Source organism: Ambystoma mexicanum, chromosome 1q (assembly GCF_040938575.1).
Source record: "Ambystoma mexicanum isolate Mex_15411 chromosome 1q, UKY_AmexF1_1, whole genome shotgun sequence".
NCBI lineage: Eukaryota > Metazoa > Chordata > Amphibia > Caudata > Ambystomatidae > Ambystoma > Ambystoma mexicanum.
Window position 1 is genome coordinate 1171081345 of NC_090922.1, and position 20356 is coordinate 1171101700.

Here is a 20356-nt window from a genome sequence, read left to right on the forward strand (position 1 = left end):
TTGCAGGCTGTGTGTATTACGCGTATGCTTAATTTTGTGTTTCTGGGTGCCACAGCATAGTGCGGGTTCATTTTTCCACGCACGTGGTCTACGAGGGGTTGCGTGCACGTTATTTTTTGTTTTCGGGGTGCCTGTGTGTTGCGTGACTCGTCATCTTCCCCCAGAGGTCACAGACAGCCTTGCTAGAGCAGTAGGGTACAAATTCCATCTAGTACCCTACCCCTTTCACCCCCAATTACCCAGGACAATCGTTTACTGCTACTCCCATACGCACAAGAACATCAGTGCCATGGTTGGGAGGCGACCAAGCGGTAAGGGAGGCACAGGTGTCCGACCTCCAAAATGTGAGCATGGTGGGCACGGTAGGTAACATGGCCAGGATTTGCAGGGTGCCCCTAGACCCCCATGTGTGGAGGAGCATCAGGGACACCTATGCCCCCCCCATGGTTGTGGGAAATGCAGCTGACACCATCCCCGCTCAGCCATTGTTGTTGGACCAGCCCATTGTGGCACCTGAACCGGCACAGGATGACTCCCAGGCTGGCTTCCAGGTCAGCAAGTCTAAGCCACGCGTGGATCGGGGGCAGCTATGTCATCTGCTGCCCTAAGTAGGCAGGGTGGGGAGGCTGCAGGGGCAGCTGCAGCTCGATCCACCCCAGCTCTGAGTCTCCCAGCCAGGACAGTGTCGGTCCCGGTCCATTATACCGACGTTGCCCCTGCCAACATCACCCTGGAGCCAAAGCCTGCACCAAGACCTATGGTCATTGTGCATTCGCAGACTCCTAGTACCAAGTCCACCGGCGCTTCTGCCCCTACTGACCAGAGCGGCGTAAGCCACTCAGGATCCGCACCACCTTTGAAAAAGAGGAAGAAGGGTGCTCTGGCACTACAGGCTGAGACCCCAGACACGGCTACACACTCCGGCACGTCAAAGAGCCCTAGCTTTAATGACGCCGAACTTGATGCAATCGTGGCCTATGTGTCGGCACATAGCCGCAAAATGGTGGTGACTGCAGGGTGCAAGACCACAACTGGTAAACGTAAGGCACACTGGCAGACCATCACGGACATCATTAGTGCCCTTCGATTTGTGAGGCACACAGCTGATTATTGCTACAAGCGGTGGAATGACCTGAAACGCAGAGCAAAGAACAAGCTGGCCTCAAATTATAATTCTACTCTGGTGAAGGGTGGTGGGTCTCCACAAGAGGACAACCAACTCACTGAACATGAGTCTGTTGCTGGAACCTTCGTCACAGAGGAACAGATCCAAGGCGTGGGAGACCTACCAGATTACGGCGCATTGTCCAGTGAGTGCCCATGCATGTGTGTGTAATCCATGTGTATGTTGTGTGGGTGACGGGTTCTGATTGAGTGCCAGGTGAGGGTGTATGCACCTGAGTGGTATGGGTCACCCATGTGCTTCCTCCAAAACATTCACTGGTCTTGGATTTGGGTATGACAGTATCCCTTCTGCCCACAGTAGCCATTTAGTGCCTCATTGCTGCAGTTGCCCTTGAACTGTCATCTTGCAACAACATTGTTCAGAATTTTTCAATGTTCATTCAGGCTGATTTTTTCAATTCTCCCACTTTTACAACACATTTTTCAGCCCTATTGTCAGATATGTGACATGATTCTGTCATTGATTACACCCCACATTGACCCACATTTGTTACCTTGTTATGTGAATGATTGGACCATTCAGGCTGATTGAGTATTGGCCGGCTCACATTGATTTTTGGCACCTGTTTGTATGTGGTACATGATAGTTGTTTCCTGTCAAGTTTAAGTGGCCAACCATTCATGTGTACATCTGCCTGCAATCACTGGATGTGTTGCAGTGAGTTGCACTTGCATATTTTGTCACACTATGTAGCATTTTTCATCTCATCATCTCCATCTCACATGGATGGCTGACAGTACTCATTCACTGACATATGGCTGTACTTGTGGAATGTACCATGGCTATGCTACATGCCATCTGTGTGATGGCATGTGTCATGTATGTGTATTGGACATGCCACTCACAGGCTAATGTGTGATGCCAGTGCTACCCAGCATGCAGCAAATGTCTTGCTTTTCCATCTTGGTGTCATCAGTGTGTGCTTTTTGCCTCCTCTTCCAACTCATTGACAGTGCGTGCATGCCAGAGTTATAGTCTTATGGGACATGTGTAATTCATCTACTGGATCTTTGCCTTGTCAGGCCTATGTGTGTGCTATGGTGCTCATGACTGTTTCCATTTGTTGTCTTTCATGTTTTGCAGGTGATGACGCACTTGATGCTGTTGAGGTGGAGGAGATGGTGCAGACCCAGGAGGAATCTCAGGCACAACCGGGCACCAGTGGGGGACGTGGTGTGGTGGTGGGTGAAAACCCTTTGTTACTGAAGACAATACTGTCCGGGGTGTCTCTGGGTGCACCACCCCAGACCTCTATTCAGGTGCTGAATCGGATGATGAGACTTATGTGCCGTCACAGGTGAGTGTTTCTGGCAGGGATTATGTTCTGTCCAACCCACCTGCACCAGGGGTAGAACCCTCTATGGGGATGTCAGTGTTGGTTACTCCGCCTTTGGCAGTTACGGATGCAGGGTCAGACTCCACAACATCTGATACTGTCCCTGGGCCAGCAGATCAGAGGGGGAATGCAGTTCTGCAGCCTCAGGCAGTGCCAGCACAGCAAGGTGCAGATCGCTTGCCCCAAACAGGTGTGGTGCCCGCTGAAGCGGGGGCCGTATGCCACCAGGCAATACTGTTTGGGAGAACTCCATGTACGGTATGGCAACCCAACAGGCAGCATCAGTTGAAATGATGGCTCAGGCAATTGAGAGGGTGGTCACTTCCATTATCCCCCCTGAAAGGCAGATGGAGCAACAACAGCAGGCAACTCCATTTTCCAATCACACAGGGAAGACATGTTGCCGTCCAATAGGGACCGACGTGCAGCACTGGAGACTCTGCAGGAAGCCATTTATATAGAGTCACAGGGCCACAGGGTAGCCCTGAGGGTAGAACTCCATAACCTCAGGGAGACTCTTGTTGAACTTGAGGCTTCCACAAATTTGAGAACAGAACAGCAGCTGGAGCGGCTCACACGTTCACTCTCAGCTGAGCTGCAGGCAACTCGGGAGGAGATCCGGGCATCACGGGAGGCCATGCGTGCAGAAATGCAGGCAACCCGTCAGGTGCTGCATGGGGTTCTCTGTACTATCATCCTCCATAACGAGACCTTCCACACCCGCATGCTTGCTGCCATGGAGGACCATGCCAAGGCTCTGCGTGGGCTGCGTCTCATAGCACCACCACCTCCTGATGGAGCAGCAGAGGGTGACGAGAGCGACAGCAGCACTTCTCCCACAGTAGCGTAGCCGTGCAGGCCATGAGCCCATGGAGGTGGTTTTTTTTTCGCAACATCCACACAGGTGGGTGTTGGTGTGCACCCTGTCCTCGGACCTCCTGGGTGGCCTCCCCTCTCACCCCCACATGGCCATTTTATTTTTTCAGTGTGTTGCCTTGTGTGGTTCCCGTGGGCATCCACTGTGTATTCCGGCTGGGCACATGCAGGCTTGTACTGTGTTTGGGCTAGATGCTTGGGTTCCTGACACACACACCCCTCCTGCTTCCCGTTTCATGGGCTCACAAAGGGTGTGACCAAGTGACAGTGACTTACACAGTGATATTAGGCTCCCATGAGCTGTGTGGGCAGTCTGTAGTCATAACTGTGTGGACATCCCTAGTGGGGTTTGTTTTCGTATTGAACACTGCATGGTGTATTGATATGCGCTTCTGCATCCATGTCTTCCTCCTTATTCGCAGGTACCATCTTCATGTCTTCACAAGGCCGTCTCCTTTGCAGATGCAGTTCATGTTGTATGCAGTACATTGACACATTTGCCTGACAGCAACACTCTGGAGTTGGAAGGGATCGATGTGCTGGCTTATTGAGGTTGTATGACTTACATTACTTTTGAGTTTGTACTGTCATATTTTGGCAATGTTTCATGCTGTGTTGCTGTATTGTGTTGCTGGTAAGTATGTGGTTATGTGTGCTGTTTGTTATTGATTACTGGGAGCATATTGTCTGTGGCCTGTTTCCATTTGGGACAGTGCACTTTGTGACACTTGTGTCATGTGTTGTGCATTCCTTTGTTTGCTTTCACATTGCATGACATGCCATGGTGTGTTGGGTGGCGGACATGGGGAGGGGTTGGGTGACATTGCACTATTTTCATGTTGTATTTTGCAAGGGGGTAGTCATTCATGCAGCATAAATGTGTGTCTTTTTGTTACACAGCATTGCTTGTCTTTTGGGTAGGTAGGGATGCACACTATGTAACACTTCCAGGTGACCAATCCCGGGCTGGTATGGTTGTGACAGTTGACTGTCCCTTATGTCATCATCATTGATTGTCAGCTGGTATATGCCAGGGCTGTGTGCACTCCACAGGGGTGTGATTTTAGGTGAAGTAATTAGCCACCAGCTGCGTACGGGATGCCTCACCACATGCCCTTTCCCCTCCTATGCGCAGCGGCCGTGCTTGTGGTTGGGGATGTGGTGGCACCACCATGTCCACCGGCAGGCCCCGGCGTGTTGCAACGTTGTGCAGGACACATGCTGCCACTATGGTCCTGCACACTACTGGGGACGCGTATAGTAGCTGCCCACCAGAGCGGTCAAGGGACCGAATGTGGGCTCCATTATGCCCCGGGTTGCAATATGGGCTATGTTGTAGCTTGCCTCGGGTGGTGTGGTGGGGTTCCAAATTGGCGTCATCATGTGGGTGCTCAGAGGGTAGGCACTGCCCCTGGGGAGGTGATGATGGGTATCATTAGTGGGGTTGTGACATTGCTCAGTATCTGACATGCATTAATGTGCAGAGGCATTTATATTCACCAAGCAGCCATGTATCACCATGCCGCCCAGCTTCTAGGTCCCGGTTTAGGGTTGACATTCTGTAAATGAAACTGTCATGGGTGGACCCTGGATAGTTGGCATCACATACTACCTGCACGTTGATGGAATGCAGTTTCTGTAGATGTGCTCAGTTGCCCTGGGAGGACGTAGAGCCACAAGGGTGCAGTCAATGGCACCTAGCACTTTGGGGAAGTGTTCCACCCCGTAAAAATCCTGGACGACAGCCTGCCTTTCCGCAGGTGTTCTGAGCAGGTATATGTGCCTGCGGACTGATGGGCATGCAGTCATGATGGCCAACACCTGGTGCAGGCAGCGTGACTGCGTGGCCTGTGACACCCCCCCACTATGGCACTTGTCCGCTGAAATGAACCAGTGGCCAAGAAGTGCAGTACATTGAGCACCTTTTCCAAGGGGCTCAGTGCTTGGGAGCACAGGGTGGGTGATGTGAGGTAATCCTCCCACTCACTCACCAGGTCGAGTATTATGTGAGGTGGAAACCTGTACCTCCCGTACACCTGGTCATCAGGCATCCCAAAAAGGCTGGTTCTGGGTGTAAAAATTCTGGCCCTGACTATCCTCCTCCTCCTCCTGCGGTATCCCACGAGCACTGCTGCAAGGAACGGTATATTCATCTTAGCGTCTGAGCTTCTTGTTTGTTGTTTGCGCGTACTTTTATGCTGCGCGGGTCCACGTACGCCTGCTTCCTGCTGGCGTACGTGTTTCCGGATTAGCGTGTCTTTTTGGCGCACACGTTAGCCACATTCAATTTCATTAATATGTGTTGTAGGCGCGCGTGTGGGCGTTCCACGCATTTGCCTCCTGTATTTCCCCCGTGACACCCACATTTTCACGTGTTGTTCCCCATTCTGCGTGTTACGCCCCGTGTTACGCCTACTTTTGTTGTGTGCGCTGCGCTATGTGCGCTTTCGCCGTGCGCGTAGCGCATGCTGTTTGAAGATGTGTGCGCCAGCCTGCGCCACGCAGGATTTTAGCGCACATCCATGGATTTACACGTGCACAGACTTCCATGAATTGCTGTGCGCGGGTTTTGCTGGGATTTTCGCACTTGTGCTGCGATTCGCACGCTTTCGCATGCTTGCACAGACATTTTCAGGCACATTAATTCCATTAATCGGCCTGTAAATCTCTTTTTACCAATCGCATTAATGATAATTAAAGGCAAAGGGACTCACAAATCAGACCTGGACTTAAAAAGATCATGCTATCCACACCAGGGCAGCCATTTGCTGTTTGCAAGGAGATAGTAGTTAATACTTATCTTAAGTAAGCACCAAGTAATCCATGTCATCCTACTGATGCTCCAATAGTCCGGCAAATACATCTATAGAAGAGGTGGTTTGGGCAGATAACTTGTCACTGATGTATATGATTGAGTAATATTTAACCCTTCCAAAAGAATCAATATTATTTGAAGGTGGGCATCATTGTACACGGTTTAACTACCGTTCCCTGAGTTTTTCTATCCTTATTGCGGTAAGATTTTAATAGCTCTTCCAATGCTACGGATTCACATTGTTATTGTTCGCGTCTCCTCTTCTTTGTGGATATTTGAACTGGCCCAGGCACATTTAGTCTTTAAAGCATCTTAAAATATTATTTGTGCTTCCTACATTCAATATCATACTGCCGATGTTTAATAGTGTTTATTGGCCCCATATGTTCCTATGGAAGTGTTTCTGTGTGCTCATAGTAATACAATTTGAGACAACTTTACCCAGTTCGTTATTTTCACTCCAACAAGTTACAAATTCGGCTGCAACAATTCTTCAGATTTGATCAAAATCTGGTTTTAAAGAACTCCATTTTAAATTCTTTGTATTTATTCCCAAAGTTACTCAATGACAATAGATTTCTTTCCGCAACCTTGATCCGTTTATTCCCCGCCGATATTTTACAATCAGAGGGAAATCATGACGCTTACTCCTAACTCCTGCGTTTGACTTTTTCATTCAATCTTCTCCTACTACCTTAATATAATTAATCGTCAAGGCTCCCTCTTCATGAGCCTGGAGAGTCCATCTCAGACACTATAAGCCATTCTTTTTAAATGTCAAAAGCGCAAGGAATTCTAAATTCACTTGGGGATACATCATTTTAATTGTCAACATACATTCCACTTGATCTTCTTTGTTATCTCTGAGGCCACGAATAAAGGCATTATTGAAACAAAAATTGTAATCCTATGCTATTAATGTGTTGTAGGGCTCTTTTCAATGGGTGCTATACACTATTGTAAATTCTGTTATCATCTTAGAAAGAGCGCTGAATGATCGTTGATGCTCAGAGGCTTTTGGACTGTGTTTATGATATATATATACATATTTTTATTTGTTTAGTTGATAAAATCAACCTTTCAAATTACGAAACAGTTAATAATATGCAATACAAAAGGCTCTTTAAAATGATCTTTCAACAAGCAGATTAATACCCTATAAAACACAAAAAAGAACCAATTCAGAGAAATACTGAATAGACAAATACAAAACAAAAACAAAAATTCACAGGCAAGTTTCTTTGTGAATACATAATACATATAAGATGCTAGTGACTAGCCTCAAGGAGATACTACAAGACTCACCACAGACATAACTCTCAGAGCTTCAAGGTCAATTTTAAGTGTCAAAATGAATTGCAATACCAATTTTCAGGAAATATGGCATCCAAAAACTGTACAATGGATATCTTAATAGTTAAGGAAGATGACGAAAAAATACATTGCCACATGTTCTTTTTATGTACACATTTTGTTTCTCAAAAAAGTTTTTAAAATAAAGCTTGCGAATGGACATCAATTGGAAACAATAGACTAGACAATGTTCCAATGTTTCTTTTTGATCAGGGATTTTACAAAATCGACACTGATTTTCAACTTTCGGAAATTGGTTTTCTACGTGCTAAGACATCCAAGGTCGGCCACAGATTCAGGCGAAAACGAAGAAGCTTCTGTCGAATTTTCGGAGAAGGAAATTTGACCAAGTAATCAGCCGTTACTCTATATGGCTTATGACCAACCAATTTTTGATCAAAATCTTGATAGGCTTTACAATTCAATGGGTGCTATACACTATTGTAAATTCTGTTATCATCTTAGAAAGAGCGCTGAATGATTGTTGATGCTAAGAGGCTTTTGGACTGTGTTTATAATATATGACAAATTGCCTTTGAGCATCAGTTAAGCATAAATGTACAGAATGTTGTTCGTAGATTAATCAATACATCGTTCTAAGCACTGACTAGTAGAGAGAGATACCCAAATTAATAGGCCACCAGAATCGTGTCCATGATTGTTTTTCTTAGTTGTTTGATGTTTAGCAGCAAACGCATGCATATTTTGCAATTCAAATCACCATGTCTCCTTTAGAAGACCTATGCCATGGCCCTTAAACATGTTTAATTTGCAGTTTATTATTCTACCAAGCGATCTTTCAACTTAGTATCCTTTGGAGTGCAGTGTATCCTTAATACATCTCCATCCAGTACCCGCTGGATTCAGTGCTTACAATAAAGTTAGTTGCTGCCAATTGTCAATCATTATCTTCAAGTGAAGTCAGCTAAGTACTCCAAATCTGCTCGGGATTAGGATCAGGTAAATATCAAGATTATCATAGATGATTTGGTTTTCAGGTTTCATGCCTCTGGCAGAGGAACAAATCTCTTTTCTCTTAATCATATATATATATATATATATATATATATATTCAGTGAAAAAACATTGTTAAAGGGACTTTATGGTTAAGTTGTGCTACTAAAAACCTATGAAATTCAGTGAAAGAAACTTTGTTAAAGGGACGTTATGGTTAAGTTGCGCTACTAAAAACCTATGAAATTCTGTTAAAGGGGCGTTATGGTTCGAAGTAAAACCGAAAAACTCTTGAAATTCGCCAGTTATGGTAAGCTAAGCAACCATAACTCGCACCACCACCGTACACTGCTAAGACTTACACCCAGGACATCATAGATGACATCACAAACGTCATTGATGATATCACTGATGACATCACATGTCTGGCTCCCCCTTTTTTCCTTTACTGACATATCTAGGCCACATGGTTTTCTTCAGTAACAGTCAGGAATTAAAAGTGGAAAAGGTAGTATATTTGTAGACTTATCCTTCAAGTATGTTCTTACAATAATTCCCTTAGGGTCCAGTCATATCATATGAAACATATACATAGGGGAAGACACAAGCTTGAAAGACAGCAATCCTTTCTGTGCATTAAAATAATCAGTAGAGTTGTCAGCACTTTCTGATAGTTCTGTTGTTTTTTATTACTGTACTTTCCCTGTATATGTTCCTATATTTATATCTTGTATTCACACTACTTTCCTTAGAGTCCAAGCACATCATGTGATATATATATATATATATATATATATATATATATATATATATATATATATATATATATATATATATATATATATATATATATATATATATATACACATAGGGTAAGTAGCAGGTTTGAAACAGAGCAATAATTTCTCTGCATAAAGGTTATCAGTTAGGTTATGAACACTGTTTGCTACTACTGCTGTTTCTTTTTACTTCAATTTCCTTGTATATACTCATATTTGTATGTGGTGTTGTCTCTTTGTGTTTTGTCTATAATAATGCAATTATGTAGTAAGTGGGTTTTATTATCTACTTATCAAATGTTTCACAGTATGCAAAAGTCTAATAAGAAAACAGTTATCATTTCACTATTCAACATGGCAAGTTTATGAAAATTGCACCTCCATCATGTATGCTGCACACAATGCCTATGTTTCTACATGAGCACCTTATTATACTGGATGGACGAATTAGCATTTGATATTTATTCCAATGATCCATGACACTTTTTTTATTAACATTACAATAAGAAACCCTTATACAGACTTTTCATGAAAGATAAATGCGCATGTGATGTCATCAGTGATGTCATCAATGACATTTGTGATGTCATCTTTGATGTCCCGGGTGTTAGTCTTAGCAGTGTACAGTGGTGGCGCCAGTTATGGTTGCTTAGCTTACCATAACTGGCGAATTTCAAGGGTTTTTCGGTTTTACTTGGAACCATAACGTCCCTTTAACAAAGTTGTTTCACTGAATTTCATAGGTTTTTAGTAGCACAACTTAACCATATTGTCCCTTTAACAAAGTTTTTTCACTGAATTTCATAGGTTTTAGTAGCGCAACTTAACCATAATGTCCGTTTAACAACGTTTTTTCACTGAATTTCATAGGTTTTTAGTAGCAAAGCTTAACAATAGTAACTTTGACTTTATGTACATGTAATATGGAACATACTGAACCACTACATTTTTGATGTCCGCGGACATATTCGGAGAACAGTACCACTACCTAAAAAGTCTGGGAGGGGGGTATTTTTAATTGTTATATTACAACATGATAACATTTAACAAATTCACAAAGTAGTACACATACATATTATATGTAGTAATACATAAGAAATGTAACCCATATATGTGCCGCACTAACCATTCATTTAAATACAATATATTCTAAAATGGAATATACCAAGAGAAGATAAATAGGCTTCCGACATAATTACCTCACAGACACTCCACAACTAAGACCAAGACCAGACTCAGAACATATCTTACCTGAAATAGTAAGTGTACATCATTTTACTCATATCTTTATAAACTTTCTGTATTAGATAAATATTATATATATTTTTTTTTTCTCAGAGAAATGTCTAGTACTCTGGATTGGCTAGAGGAGCACTTCCCACATGACGAAATGTCAGAAAATAGTGAAGCTAATGGTACACACTTTACAATATAAACCATTTAATTGTTATTATTTTATATATATTTAACATATATATTTCTTTTTGTACAGAGCATACCAAAATAGAAAATATGTCTGAAGAAACTGTTATGGAAAACATGCTTGACAGCTTAAAAGAAAAAATAGATTTATTATTGAGCAATTTTAATAATTTGAAAACTTTTGTTGAGGATCATTTTAAAATAAAAACCTCATACCATTGTCCCACATGTACTTGTCCCCCCTCACCATATCCCAGTCAATTATCCCCAAACCCTCTCCATAATCCAAAACGTTTTGATGAGACTTCCATCCCTTCTTCACCTGATACCAATCATGTTGAAACCCCTAATTCTCCTCTTTTTCTGTCTCTTTCTGCCTCACCTTCTCTGTCATAAATTATTAATATATGTGAAATAAAGTTACATTTTTATATTGTGTTGTAATTACTTCCCATTTTTTATTTTTTAAAAACAATGTAGATGTCCGCGGACAGCACGGTTGTTCTGAAATGTTCGTAAATAAACGAAAATGGAGGTGTCCTGAAGAACACTATACCTGTCCATATTGTTCGCTAGAAAGTTGAAACTGTTCTAAGAACCCAATTAGTGTCCTGAAATGTTTGTAATTAAACGAAAATGGAGGTGTCCTAAACAACACTATACCTGTCCGTAATGTTCGCTAGCAAGTTAAACTGTTCTAAGAACACAATTGATGTCCTGAAAAGTTCGTAATCAAAGGAAAATGGAAGTGTCCTAAAGAACACTATATCTGTCCATAGTGTTCGCTAGCAAGTTTAAAGTGTTCTAGAACATACGCGATGTCCAGAAATGTTCGTTTGATGTGTGACACACTTTTAATTAATTCAGGACCCGAACACTGTCCGTAGAACATCAACATGCATGCGCAAACCAATGTCCGTGCATTTGATTTCCTGCGGACAGGAGCTTCCTTCGCGGACCTGTTCGCGAAGAGATCATGTGACCGCGCCCATACTGATCGCGTGTTCTGAATGCGGACACTGTTCGTGACCCCGAACAATTTAAAAGTACATTTTCGAGTAATCCACAATATTTTGCCATAAAAACTCATCATGGCACAAGTCCCACATAGTAATTCAGAGTTTCTACATATCTTTTGAAACTTTTTGAACCCTTTTTTGTGTTCGATCTGTGCGCGGACAGCGCGCATGTCCGCGAACAGCGTACAAGCACCCCTATAAAAGACCACACCCTAGAGCTTATTCTCATTGTGTTTCTGGCTATTATTCAGAGCACAGCTATTTCTCCAGCAACTTGCTGATTCCACCATCGAGATGGCATCCCTGGCTGCAGAACTGCCACCTCGTGCTGCACCTGCTTCAGCAACAGCCCCACCCCCTCCACCACCACCACCACCACCTTCCCAAGAGCCTGAAGAGGGGAACAGGAGTGAGGATGCAGAGGAGGAAGAAGACGATGACGAGACTGAGGTAGAGGAAATCCCTACTACCCGCACTAGACGTGAGTCTTGGGTGTGGTGGTTACTTTCCATTTATGGGAATGATCCTAAGGCTCGTGCGAACCGTGTTATCTGCAATGAGTGCAAAATGATACTCAGTCGCGGGAAGCACGGTTCGTACAGCTTTGGGACCGTGACCATGAAGCAACACCTGAGGTCATTTCACTCTGGGGCTATTCGCAAGGTTGCACCTTGCGAAGAACGTAGAAAGTTTATTTCCTCTACTTAATCCTCCGTTTCTGATCCTGTCACCACAAGGACCACCTCTGTGGGACAGTGTCTTCCTCAAGCTGCCTCACAGGCCATACAGAATTCTGATGACCCTTAACTTTCGAGGGTCACAGTTGTATGTATGTACTGTGACACAGTACTCTGCAGGGGAGAGCGACTTCGGAGTGCTTTTGAGACTATCGTCTCAGAGCAGGAGAAGACCTGCTCACTACCCAAAGCAAACCCACTCTACATCTTCCTCTCTCAGCTCGCCCTTTCTTATCCCTGTGGTTGGTGTCCCCCCCTTTCCCCTCCTTTCCCCTCCTCTCTTGTGTGTCGTGTCTAAAAAACCCCACAAAAATACAAAATTACAAAAATCAAAAAAAATAACCCACCTTTCACAGTTAAAAAATAGAATTGAAGATAAATAAAGCAGGGTCCTTTGTATTTCTTAAAAGTCTGCGGACATTTCGTGAACATTAAAAAAATTGGGGTGCTACCCTCTTGTTATCATTGCATTTTTCTCTGGGAGGAAGTGGTGGCTCTGAAAAGAGCCTTTGGGAGGTGTTTGTATGTCAAAAATTATAAATACTTAACACCTACTTCAAAATGGATGCTGTATTTCTAAAAAAGGTTGCAATGCATTTGGCACATTTCTCAGAAAAATCTGATTGCCAGCATAAGTAAGATGGACTCCATCTCTGCGAAAAATGTATGTACTACGAAACATAATATTTTCATTGTGAAAAGAGGACATGCCAAAATCTCTTAGAAATGCACAGACAGCCTTATTAACATTGCGCCTTGCTTTTTCCATTTGTGGAACAAATGAAGAAGAACGAAGCCACATTTGTCTCTGCGCAATCCGTGAAAATATTACTTGAGAATTAGGAAACATGTCCATGACTTTCCCAAGTCCTTCTTTCATAGCAAATTGCAAAGAAATTGCAGACACGTGTTCTAAACTGTTCCCTCCACAATGAATTACAATTATGTCTGGATGTTGCTTTATTTTCTAAAGTAGCACAGAGAGGTAGCAAGTCCAACCACTTCATTCCACGTACTCCATGCCAGTGTACTTCCACATGTGGAAATCCAAGATCTACAGCTACTCCACAGCTTTCTGCATGCACCTTCAACCAATGTATCCACGAATTTCCCAAATCCAAACAATCTGTTTTCTGAAACACACATCTGTTGTTCTGTCAGCAAAAAGAGTATCTGAGAAACTCTCTCCTGGCACAACACACCCACTAAACTTTCGTGGCCAATCCCTTTCACTGCTCATTCTCATTTGCATGACTTCTGAACCCAAAAATCCTCGGATGTAACTCCCGATGTCTGCAAACTACCGCCGTGTCCGCGGACATATCGTAACATGAACAGCCCTTCTACCATTTCCACTTCACTCTCTGTGCCATTCCCTCATTGGATGTAGCTAAGAAATCACATGACCATGCACGAATCACATTCAAGACCTCTACATCTAACTGCATCATCATAGATCAGGACTACCAATGTACTGTGAATCTCTCTGAGTACAAGCGTCATATCATTGGCAAGCACCATCTACAAGAAATACTGTACAAGTCTCCAAGATTTCTACTTGCAGCTCCATGCATATCCATATGCATGAACACAAACTACAGGTATACATATTTTCTGTACAGTACATGAACACATTTTCCAACTGACTTTTAGCTTGTGTAATCTGTAAAATGAATCTACTGTCTTTTTTCCAATTTCCTAAAATCAACTATCACTTATAAACCTTTATACTATTTACTTTCTGTATACACACAATATCAAATCATGTTAAACTAACATTTTTTAAATTAAATGTATAGACTACATATATTCAAACTAAATTGCATGCATGCACACTCTATGTTCAAATCTTAAAAAATAATATTTATACAATTACATTTATTTATTTATTTATTTGATTACTTTAATTTAAGCATGACATTAAGGGGGTAATTCCAGCGCACAAGTGGCGCACGCGGCTGGCGCACAGTGTGCGCGTGCTAATCCCTGCGCCAGCCGCGTGCGCTAAAATCCAATTCCGCGCACAGCGTATTCATGGATTCCAGCCACCAAAACCAGCCGTGGCGCACAGTGGCGCAGCGACCCTACAGCAGCGCCAGTTACGCCCCAAGAACGCCTCTCGCGCAGGGAAAAGCCATCAATATACCCAATCCAGCGCAAAGGGCTGTGCCAACCCTGTACCAGCACAGCAAGCGGACTATGTGTATCACTGGGGTGCGCGGGAAGTACCTCACGCGATTGGCCCCGTGCGAGCAGGGCACACGTATTTCAGGGGTGCGCGGGAAGTTCCACATGCGATTTCATCATGGTACGTGTATATCAGGGGTGCGCGGGAATTTCCACACGCGATTGGGCCCGTGTGAGCAGGGTACGCGTATCTCAGGGGTGCGCGGGAAGTTCCACACGCGATTCCATCACGGTACGTGTATTTCGGGGTGCGCGTGAAGTTCCACACGCGATATCAGCAGGGTACGTGTATATCAGGGTGCAGGGGAAGTTACACACGAGATTCCAGCAGGGTACGTGTATTTCAGGGGTGCGTGGGAATTTCCACACGCGATTGTGCCCGTGTGAGCAGGGTACGCGTATCTCAGGGGTGCGCGGGAAGTTCCACACGCGATTCCATCAGGGTACGTGTATTTCGGGGTGCGCGTGAAGTTCCACACGCGATATCAGCAGGGTACGTGTATTTCAGGGTGCAGGGGAAGTTACACACGCGATTTCCGCAGGGTACGTGTATTTCAGGGGTGCATGTGAAGTTCCACACGCGATATCAGCAGGGTACGTGTATTTCAGGGTGCACGGGAAGTTACACACGCGATTCCAGCAGGGTACATGTATTTCAGGGGTGCGCGGGAATTTCCACACGCGATTAGGCCCATGCGAGCAGGGTACGCGTATCTCAAGGGTGCGCGGGAAGTTCCACACGCAATTCCATCAGGGTACGTGTATTTCAGGGTGCGGGGGAAGTTTCACATGCAAAATCAGCAGGGTACATGTATTCCAGGGGTGCGCAGGAAGTTCTACACGCGATTCCATCAGGGTACGTGTATTTCAAGGTGCAGGGGAAGTTACAAATGCAAAATCAGCAGGGTACGTGTATTCCAGGGGTGCGCGTGAAGTTCCACACGCGATTCCATCAGGGTACGTGTATTTCAGGGTGCAGGGGAAGTTACACACGCGATTTCAGCAGGGTACGTGTTTTTCAGGGGTGCGCGTGAAGTTCCACACGCGATTCCATCAGGGTACGTGTATTTCGGGTTGCGGGGGAAGTTCGACACGTGATTCCATCAGGGTACGTGTATTACAGGGGTGCGCGGGGAGCCCCACACGTGAATTGCACGTGTGGGCCCTCCCAGGTGTTCCCTCTACACCCTCCATGGCCCCTGCAGGTGGCTCACACCACAGGGGCCTACCCTGCACATGTCCTGCAGACACCCCATCCACCATGGCCATGCCCCCCAGCCAACCCACATGTCAACTTGCACTACTGCCCACCAACGCATATCGCCCTGCACCCCGAGGGGCAGCCTCCACAGGCCCCCACCCATGTCTCCCACCAGCCCCCAGCAGTGCAGGGGCAGCCTCCACCAGGCCCCCACCCATGTCTCCCACCACACCGACCCCCCAGCCACCAGGGGCAGCCTCCACCAGGCCCCCACCCATGTCTCCCACCCCCCCGACCCCCCAGCCACCAGGGGCAGCCTCCACCAGGCCCCCACCCATGTCTCCCACCACCCCCACCCCCCAGCCACCAGGGGCAGCCTCCACCAGGCCCCCACACATGTCTCCCACCCCCCCACCCGCCAGCAGTGCAGGGGCACCCACCACCAGGCCCCCACCCATGTCTCCTACCACCCCCACCCCCCAGCCACCAGGGGCAGCCTCCACCAGGCCCCCACCCATGTCTCCCACCACCCCCACCCCACAGCACTGTGGGGCACCTGCCAGCAGGCCCCCACCCATGTCCAACTCATGTTCCCCACCACCCCCACCCCCCAGCACTGTGGGGCACCTGCCAGCAGGCCCCCACCCATGTCCAACTCATATTCCCCACCACCCCCATCCCCCAGCCACCAGGGGCAGCCTCCACCAGGCCCCCGCCCATGTCTCCCACCACCCCCATCCCCCAGCCACCAGGGGCAGCCTCCACCAGGCACCCACCCATGTCTCCCACCACCCCCACCCCCCAGCAGTGCAGGGGCACCCACCACCAGGCCCCCACCCATGTCTCCCACCACCCCCACCCCCAGCAGTGCAGGGGCACCCACCACCAGGCCCCCACCCATGTCTCCCACCACCCCCACCCCCCAGCACTGTGGGGCACCTGCCAGCAGGCCCCCACCCATGTCCAACTCATGTTCCCCACCACCCACACCCCCCAGCACTTTGGGGCACCTGCCAGCAGGCCCCCACTCATGTCCAACTCATGTACCCCTGCATCCCCACCCCCCAGCACTGTGGGGCACCTGCCAGCAGGCCCCCACCCCTGTCCAACTCATGTGCCACACCACCCCCACCCCCCAGCACTGTGGGGCACCTGCCAGCAGGCCCCCACCCATGTCCAACTCATGTTCCCCACCAGCCCCATCCCCCAGCCACCAGGGGCAGCCTCCACCAGGCCCCCACCCATGTCTCCCACCACCCCCATCCCCCAGCCACCAGGGGCAGCCTCCACCAGGCCCCCACCCATGTCTCCCACCCCCCACCCCCCAGCAGTGCAGGGGCACCCACCACCAGGCCCCCACCCATGTCTCCCACCACCCTCACCCCCCAGCCACCAGGGGCAGCCTCCACCAGGCCCCCACCCATGTCTCCCACCACCCCCATCCCCCAGCCACCAGGGGCAGCCTCCACCAGGCCCCCACCCATGTCTCACACCACCCCCACCCCTCAGTCACCAGGGGCAGCCTCCACCAGGCCCCCACCCATGTCTCCCACCCCCCCCACCCACCAGCCACCAGGGGCAGCCTCCACCAGGCCCCCACCCATGTCTCCCACCACCCCCACCCCCCAGCCACCAGGGGCAGCCTCCACCAGGTCCCCACCCATGTCTCCCACCACCCCCACCCCCCAGCAGTGCAGGGGCACCCACCACCAGGCCCCCACCCATGTCTCCCACCACCCCCACCCCCCAGCCACCAGGGGCAGCCTCCACCAGGCCCCCACCCATGTCTCCCACCACCCCCACCCCCCTGCACTGCTTGAAAAACTTCCCGCGAACCCCTGATATACACATAGCCCACTCCCACAGGCCCGATCACGTGAGAAACTTCACGCGAACCCCTGAAATACATGTAGCCCGCTCCCCCAGGCCCGATCGCGTGAGAAACTTCACGCGAACCCCTGAAATACACGTAGCCCGCTCCCCCAGGCCCGATCGCGTGAATAAGTTCACGCGAACCCCTGAAATACACGTAGGCCGCTCCCCCAGGCCCGATCGCGTAAAAAAGTTGATGCGAACCCCCGGAATACACGTACCCCGCTCAATCGCATGTGTAACTTCCCGTGCAACCCCGATATACACATGCCCCGCTTGCACAGGCACAATTGCTGTATGTTGCCACTTTTGTAATGCGCAGGGACGCTACCGCCTGCCTTCGTGTGGCGGACGTGTTTCGGCTTGTGCGTGTCTTTCGCTGTGCGTGGCTTTGCCCTATTCGATTCCATGAATACGTGTGGTTCGGGTTCGTGTGGGCGTTCCGTCTGCTTCCCTGCAGTACATCGCCAGTTACGCCCTTGGTTTCGCGAGTTGTTCCCCATTCCGCGCGTTCCGCCCCGTGTTCCGCCCACTTTCTAGTGTATGCGCCGAGGTTGTGCACTTTCACTGTGCGCGTCGCGCACGTCTTTTCGGGATGTTGCAGTGATGTGTGCGCCATGCACGGGTTTGGCGCACATCCCAAGGGAAACACGCGCAGGGACTTCCATGAATCTTGTGCCTGCTTGCGCGAAGATTTTTGGCGCAAGTTTGTTCCATGAATCGGCCCCTAAGGCACTATTACCTAGAACAGCTTAGTTACAGAAATGGTGGTATTCAGTGGTACATTATGAATTTCACAAGACATACTAAAGATATTTTGTTTGTTACAGTTACTCATTGCAATACAATTTGTTCATTAAGAACATATCATATGTATTGAACTGGTGCGACGTATCTTATGTGAATAAGATCGTTTTAATGGTTTTAAGGAAGGCGCTGAGGATTTCAATTAAAAAAATCAATATCTAAATTAAAAATAATGCTATATACAAACACAATTACTAATTTATTTCTTTTACAATTGCAGTGAAGACCATTCTCCTGAAAAGAAGCAGCCGAATTTCAATAACAAAGAAGAACTAAGAATTAAATTGCTCATTTTAGAAAAAAAGTAAGTAGAATATCACCATAATATTTGTATTATTACTCAAACATACTGTAAAGTTAATGCATGCTATTTCTGTGCCTAAAAATAGAGATTGTACATCATTCTGCTCAAAAATCCCCATGTCTTAAACAACGATTTACAGCCAGAATGGCGCACAAATTCCTACTTTTGGACATACAAATTACCCAAATCAACCGGTAGAATTTTCATATTATAGAACAAACAACTGTTTTTATTGTATACATTAGATTTACTATTTGTACTTCTCCACACCACTAGCTTATTTTTTTCTGTCATCTGAACCTGAGTTTAGTAACATATTAATTGAAGAATACACATCCCTACTAGTTGTAGTTCCCAATGCACAATCAGACACCATTACATACATCATCTTACTCAAACACTCATGCACACAGCACACATACATTGCAGAACACCCCAACCCATAACTTCTTTATTTGTTTCAACAGACCCTAAAGAATGCCTACCAAAAGTCAAGTCCGTAGAAAGCAACTCAGAAGTAGAGCAAATTAAAATAAGTGTCCAAAATAAGCATCCATCTCTAGCAGAATTTGTAAAAAAAGTTGAAATAAAACAGCTAATACAGTCATTTAGTGAAACACAAGAAGTTTCAAGTGCAAAAACTTTGCCTCCTCTATCAAAATGTAAAACAAACCAAAAACAGAAAATCAGCTATCACTACAGATAAAACTACTTCTTTAAATTTTAATATAGTGCAAAGTAAGCATACCAAGAAAAGTATTTTAGCCAAAATGTTCCGTCACAAAGTCCTTCAAAATCTTATAAAAACAGGAGAGAAATCAGGTTCAATGGTTAAAACCTATCGTAGGAAATTAATTTTAGAAGCGTTCATAGATAGTGCAATTCTTCTCAAAAGAAAGTTATTTATTTCAGTATTAAACAAAATGAAACCACTTACAAAACTAATAACTAAATTACAAAAAAGACTTCTTAATAAACAAAATGTCAACAGAAAGAACTTCTTAAGTATCTGCAGAGGTGAATGGAGTCACACTACGAGCACAGAACCATACTTTAATGAAGAAGCGTACAAACAAAAGCAAACAACTACAATTGCCATACATAGCAGTGGTCGAGGTAATGAAAAAGTTAATAATACCATAATGGAACAAGAAGTACTCCATACAAAAATATGCCCTGAAAACTTCGAATTACCCCTCCATTCAACTGAATCAGAACGTCTAGTGTAAAATGGCCATGCACGTCAATATGTAACATTCCCAAACAATTTTCAAGTCTTTACGCCAATTCCTCAATCAATATGTAAAAAGCAAATACAAAATCAAAATTAAACTACTGCAAAATATGGATACCTGTCCAGTGCGCAAATACACAGGACTACATGGACATTCATTGGCCTGCATTACAGGACCTACTTGTAAAATCACCTTCCATGATATCAAAAGAATATCAATACATCATTCAACTATACGAAATCTAGTCTATAAACTGTCTAGTCTAAAAGTCCT